Raw genomic sequence first — 7,912 nt, forward strand, 5'->3', positions numbered from 1 at the left:
GGAGAATTAACTATAATACAGTGACCACTCCCCAGAAATGAGAAATTTAATATACTATTGACACCTCCTAACTATAAGATTATTTCCACTATTTTAGTTACTTTGAATATTTCACAGTTTTCTTTTTTTTTAAATCAAACTCTATGTGTACAGATATTTGAGATATTTGGAAGAGTATAATATGAGGGTCTTTTATTCACTCATTCATTTAACAAATATTTATTAAGTATCTACTATGTGTAGATAGTACTTATCACCTTTGAAAAAAACTGTAAAAGAATATTTCATTTTCTTCTTCCTTTACATTAAATTTGAAGACTTAATATATTTATCTCCAATATTATATACATCCTTATCTTAGTAATTTCCTTTATTCTTAATATTGATGCTGAAAGCTAAAATAATTGGTTCTTTAGTCATTTTGTTTCACATTTAAATTATTAAGGTCTCTAAATTCAAGTTGCCCATCTATGCAAGATAATGTAAAGATAATGAGAACAATTCTTTTGAATTAATATAACTGGCTTTTAAACATCACTTGAAAATGATAATTGAATATATCTCATCTCTGTGACATATGCACACAACACATCTATCTCACTCTTTCATACACTGTTACAGATGGCTTTTCAAACCAGTAGGTGTAGTCTTGATAATTAATTTTGGCAAATTTCACTTAGCAGGAATCATCTTATCAGCTCTTGACAACTGTGTATATAATTCTATCATGGAAGAAATTTATTCCATCTGATTTTTTTAAATGATAAAATTATGAAGGCAATTTTTGGAGCATATCTTCTCAAATATCAATCCTATTAAAATTCTATAAATTTCTTTATTTTAAAATCTTTTTGGTGTGATTATTTTACAAGTACATTTTTTTCTCATTACAGAGATAGGACTTGGCAAATCTCTCTATTATTGCAGTTTGAATTTATATACATATTTAAACAAATATAAGTGTACATTTTTAGATGCTATTTAGATTTAAAATAGCTCTGGCAATGGTCTTTAACTTGAAACTTTGCAATTTTACCTCAGTGCCTGGCAATCTACAATATTTCTAATGGGTAATAAAAATAATATTCCTTATCTATCCAAACTATTTTCAACAATCACATAAAATAAGTGCATGTGTACTTTGTGGACAAATATAAAAATATAGTTTATACTGGGGATACCTCAAATTTATGTACACCCTGAATTTAATGGAAACCTCATTTTTGAACAGGTATTTTAACAAACACACATGACTTCTTTTCAGCTTTGAAGTGATACATGGAAATTGGAAGATTAGTCAAAAAGATCTGGAATCATTTGTGAGAGAGCCTTATTTAGATCAACATCAATTATGCTGTTTTTAAGGATTTTTACCTTGTGGCTTTCATTTGCCAGCCAGGATACCCATGAATATTCCCTATGTTTAATCTGGCGACCAAGTAGGGGACAAGCGTAGAAGGTGAGGGTGGGAGGGAAGGTCAAGATAATAACTGAGATAAAAAGATGAATTCATGATCTTTACCCTGGAACGAGTCACGGGTTTGTGGATAAAGTAGACAAAAGACACGTGGTAGAGAAGTTCATGGGTGCCATAACTTGTATTGATTACATAATTTATGCATAATCAGATTTGAATTTTAGAACACTATCTTAATTAAGAAGAGTAGAGGATAATTAAAAGTTTGAGACGTTGCAATAAACCTGGTCATAACAATCCAAAGATACAAGCCTGAGCTAATGTTGCCAGTAGGAAATTGAAAATGCTTCATGTACATACTAAGAATCAACGTGATTATGTTTAAGTTGAATTTGTAGGGGAAAATGTTAATTTTCTACAATAACTTTCAGCTTGTTTCACCGACATTGTAAGATACAGGAGTAAGCTTGAATTTGTTTTCATTCATCAGAATATTATGTTATGCAAGCATAACCAAACAACATCAATGACTTATGAAAAGAAAAAAAAATCTTCCACTCATACCAGCACAACTGCAAGCTTAGCTGACATTCCAAGGCAACCATCAGGTAAAGAGAGTTCAGCATTGCATTTCCACATCAACCACGATTGCTGTTACATTGAAAGAGTGCCCTGGAGGCTTCTACCCGCAATTAAGTGCTTTCATCCTTATGGAACATATGTGCCATATGCACAAATTTCTTTGGCTAAAACCAATCACAAGCCATATCTGACTAATCTCAAGGACGTAAAAAGCTTCAATATCTATCTTCATGTGCTCAGGAGAGCCAGAAATATTGGTAAAATGCACTAATGTCACAATAGTTTTGAAGTCAGAAACCCTTGAGTTTCAAGACCAGTTCTGCCTAAGTTTCTATATTTACAAAATGAGAATACTGATATTCTTCATAGATTTGAGGATAAAATGCAAAAGTCTGTGTAAACTTTTTGGTCAGTTACTCTAAAAATAGTGCAATTGGTAGGCGTAGGGTGCTAGAATATTTAAATACACACTATGTGTGAATGTGAACTTTGAACATGGATCTTGTCCCCACACACAAAACACATCTTTGAAAATGTGTTCTTCACCTTTTTAGTTTATATAAAACAGACTGTAATTATACTATGTGATTGGAAATAAATATAGACGATCATGTAATCAATCTCAATTTGTGTATCTATAAAGATTTCCCTTGGTTTCATAGCTTAATTTGTTTTTGAAGACCTGTGGATCTTATCTGTGATTTGATACCCTTCAAATTTTTCTTTAAAAGAAGGTTTCCTGTTAGATTGCCTTTGTTAAAATTTGTTGATGTTTCATGGATCGTTACTCATTTTTGGATCCAACAGATTTAGATTTTCTTTGATTACTGATATGGATCTAAGGACCTGACACACGCAATCATAATGATTTACCGCATGGACATGTCTGCATATCTTAGACCTGAATGCTATTTCTTTTTGCTAACACATAATTCCCTGAAGCTGGATGATGCACAGAAAGCTCCTCAATGCAGCACTTCACCTCAGTGCTTATTCTGGGCCATTTTCCACTGATTCCACTAGCATCGTGCCAATCTTCCAAATGACATTTTGACTGTAGACAGATGCCAGTTTCAATTATGCAATATTTCTAAAATTAGGAGTACAGATTGAAAATGCCCAGTGAATTCAACTAATTACAGATTACTATCTTGAGTGAGGTAATACATTACAAGCTATAATGTAATTAATTTTACCTTAGTGGCTTCTATAAACAAGTCTGATATACACCGACACGCTTAATTATTTCAAGTAGATAAATCTGGTTTAATATTAGAACATTTCATTTAATTTAGAATAATTTAATTTAGTAAAAAGTCATTTATGTTCATATTTCTGTTCTTTAAAATGTTTTTCATTTCTTACAATCAAAAAAGATTTCTTTAATCAAAGTGATAAACACATTTCTTAAATTTTAGAACGTGCCTGCCTTACTATTGGAAAGGTTTATCATACTCTGCTATTTGTTTACTTAGTTGCTGTTAATGAATTAACATTCATTTTACACTTACTAAATATCAGGAATTGTTATAAATTTGTGACATGTATTATCTTATTTAATTAAATTATTATTACTACATTTTATTAAGGATTGCATATAGATACATTGAAAACTCATATTAGTAAAGCTTCTCTAATTTTCTTAATGCATTCAAATTAAGAAAAAAAAATATTTAAATTCCTTTTAAACACAACAGGGCAAAAGATGTAAAATTATTTTAAATCTATAGTTAAAATAAATATTTCATTTATAATAAACTTTTGAGTGAATTTTAACTAACATAAAAATTAACCTGGAATCATTGCCCTTTATGAAGGTAAAAATATTAAAATATGCATTTAAATTAAAGAAGGAAAAGATAGAGATCTGTTCTTATATTTAAGAAGAAGTGCTCATTAGGAGAACTTTCTCACTGTGGAAGCAGCAAGTGAAAAAGTCACACAGCTTTTACTCTCAAACAATTATATGTTTGCTACCCTTTGTTTATTGTACATGAACAAGTTCTTCAAGCTAATGACAAAAGTAGGATCTCTGAGGTTAAAAATATGACAAAATTGTATATTTCTATAATTCTAAAAACTGTGATAAATTATCATGCATATATTTATTTATTAAGCATTTACAGTGGAAGGAAAATTATTAAGTACTGCTGAAGAGACATCTGAGTTATTACTAGGGTGCCAATTAATGCATTTTAGTTGAGGTAATAAGTGTATAAATTATTTAAATTGAAGTGTTATGAAAATGTTGTCAAAATGTGTGTGTGGTGTGTATATAAGCAAAGTAAAGGTATTCTATTATTCATCCTCAAATGTTTAAATTGTACTGCTAATAAACACCATAGGCATGAGTTTTTATTATCTTTCTTTACTTTTCACTCAAGCTTAGAGTTGAGTATGTCAACTCAAAGGAAAAGGGAGCTTCCGTTTTTTTCAAATTAATGTAGAAAATACCCAAGAAATTAAAGAATGAATAATAGCAGCACTTTTACTAGTAGTTATATTTACAGGTACTTCCAAAGAGGGAAAAAAAGGTAAAAACATTTTTTAAAAATTGTCAATAAAAATCAAGTTTATACAGTAGTACCTGACGCAGGGATAAAATTTATATTGAAACTCAAATATATTTTGAATAAAACAAACAAACAAACAAAAATACCATAGAATTGTGAGTTCTGAGTATATCAACAATTTCCATAACAACTATGAGCTAAGACAACGTCATCAGCAGAAGTCCAGAGATGGGAGATATTTCTTGGGTGTTGGCTGTGTAGATGCAGCACGCACATTCACGGAGGGTCTTATTGCCCCAGCTGGGAGTTGCCTACCCAAGGTCACACCCTTCCCAGGGCAGGGCCCAGCCATTCCCACTGCAAACAGGACCACTCTGATGGGGCATCTTTAGCTGCAGACATCCCTGGGTCAGCAGAATCTCTGTCCACTGGGTGGTGCTCCACCTCTAATTCTGTCCAGGGTGGGTCCTCCCTGTCCTCCTCTCTTCCACACACTCACTGTTTCTAACCCATTTCATAAATACAATTTCATTGGAAAAAATAATGGCATATGAAATCCGACTTCCTAAGAATGATCTATTTTTTCCCTAGATTTAGGGTTGTTGTTATATTTACTCATATTTGGTTTTCTGTAAGCAACTATGGAGCACAGACACAGAGGAATCTGGAATGAAAATGTAAAATCTGTGATACCTGTGGTGCCTTTGGAGGAACTATTAGTCCAGGATTCTGATGGCAGTAATCTCACTAGTCAGAAACGAATAAAAGCCAGCTTTGTTTTCAAACTGTGTAAGAATGGCAGAATTAGACATTCACTCTGAAAATAAGTGTAAAATTTAGACACATATTCTGTTTTTCACACTTCCCTCAAAAGACAGCAGAGTCTTTAGCATCTTCTATTTTACACACTAACCTATTTTGAAATCTGTTTATGATCACAGAATTCTGTGATGTGCTAAGGGGTTTATAATACACAGCTATTAAAATTTCAATTAGCAAGTGGTAATTAGCATCAAAAATTAGGAAAAGGTCCCAGAGAGGTTGTAAGAAAACCAGGAAGATCAAAAATTGAGATGCCAAAGTAAAAAAGAAAATTACTTCAAAGCAGAAAAAGGAAGAATAGAAGGACAAGAAGTGGGAGAAGAGAGAACTGAAGGAGTAAAGGACTTGTTCAGAGGAGAGGAAGGGAAGGAATATGGAAAATCTATTCTTTGAAAGGCTTGTTTTTCTTGCCTTTACTTTCAAACAAGACTGAATTTTTTTTTCTGTTTGTTTGATTTAATCAAGTTTTATTTTTTGTCATTTTACCTCACAGTTGAATGTGAACAGAGTGAAATTAAAATCAACTACTAGTAGTTTTCTATTTTCAGTTAATAATTATAGACAACATCATATACCAACTTTATTCTCAGTTTCCTTCTTGTATTAAATTGTACACATTACAATACAAAATTATAGACTTTGAGAAATTTGATAAAATGCATTGCTTTTTTTATTATAAACAATTCAGAAAAATCCCAAATGAAATTATTTTCTTTTATGATTTAACAACTCAAAGACTTTAATTAAAAAATCTTTCACAGATCCTATGTGCAACCAATGAGGCCAAAGTCACATAATTGGCTATCTAAGCTATAGGCAGCTGGAGACAATTCTCAAGTTCCTTATAGGAAGAAAGCCAGAATAGACATCAGGAAGACAATACGTCATGGAGAACATAGCTGGAGCCATGATTTAGTAAAAGAAAACAACGGAAGTCTCATAAGGCAAAGTGGAGCAGATGGTCCCAAGAATCTCTTGGACGAGGTTATTTTATTTTTTCTTAGGCCATAGTTTATGATGGAAAGCAAATGCACTGGGAACAAATTAACTGGTGCATATGGATGTGGGTGTTAGTTTCCTAAGGTGAGAATCAAATTCACAAACCTAACATTTAATCAGAACAGCTGTTTCTAACTCACAAGTCATGCACTATTGCTTCCAGATAATAATGCCATATGATTTCCAGTCAAATGCTGATGAGGAATAGAAACAACACAACGGAGTGAATGGCACTGAGTCAGACTTGCTTTTCTCCAGATAGTCAGGGAAATAACGCTTTTAACCAAGACATTAAAGAAAAAAGGAGTGCAAATCTTCTAACCTGCTTATGTGATGCAGTCATACTCCACTGCTGATAACACACCTTAAAAACTGCACTCGAATTAATGTCACAATATGGAAGATACAAACATGATGAATACCAAGGCAGATTATGTAATGATGCTGTAGGAAATCATATGTTGTGGACACAGCTTCATTGCATGAAATAATTTGGCTGAAATACAGAAGAGTTTGTTTTGGCCATTATTTTCATCAGGGCTTAAGCTGTTATTTGTTGTCATAATGTAGTTAGTAAAAACATTGCATTTGCAATTGCTAAGAGAGCTTTAAAAAATCTTTGCAAGAATTAAAATTATATTTTCCAAAACTGTATTTGTGTGTCTGTGTGAGTACATGAATGTGTATGTATGTACATATGTGTGTAGATAAATAAAATAACCCGTCACATTTATCTTTGAAGACCATGAAGAAGTGTTAATACAATAAAGATGTGCCCTGACACAGTGTCATGTCGGTGAGGCATGATGGGCTAGTGCTGGGCTGTCACTGCCTGAAAACCACAACATTCCAGGACTGAATTCTCAGTGAATATTAATAAAACATTTCACACTTTAAGGATGATTTCTGTTTTCTCTTACTATTTAAACTACTTATCACATAAATGAATTATGCTTTCAATAGTATACAGTACAACCATGTGGTACGATGTCGTACGTGGTCATTTTAGTCACCTAACATCTTTATCCTCATTTTCCTTTGAATATTGTCCAAATTCCTCAGTGACATGGGGTGTGTATGTATGTGGGACTACAATTCTCATAAAGTGCATCTGGAAAAGTGTAGGCAGGGTGGGGGAGGGGTTTGGTTTGCCCTGTTGTAAGGACTAGGGCTTGCTACTGGAATTTAATTGATGTTAAACCTCCCCCTCCAAAATTGTCATCAACAACAAAGAATTGTCCAGTATGCCAGTAGTGTCTCGGCTAAACTAAATTTCATCAGACTCTAAGCTTAGATCTGCCATCTATTCACAAACTCTACACTGAGGCAAACCGAACATGCTGTTTTCTTTAACTTAGGTCTTGGTATGCCATTTCCTCTTCCTGAATTGTTTTTCTCTTCTCCCACTCCCTGTCATAATGAAATTATACAACTAACTCAGTTTTTTTTTCAATTAAAATCCACATGTCTTTTTTTTAGTAAAATGTCCCATAAGTCCGTCATGTTTCATTACAAGCATACCTTGTTTTATTGTGTTTTGTTTATTGCAATTCATAGATACTGTATTTTTTTTTTTTTT

Source organism: Mesoplodon bidens (genome assembly GCF_964165515.1).
Source record: "Mesoplodon bidens genome assembly, chromosome: 12".
NCBI lineage: Eukaryota > Metazoa > Chordata > Mammalia > Artiodactyla > Ziphiidae > Mesoplodon > Mesoplodon bidens.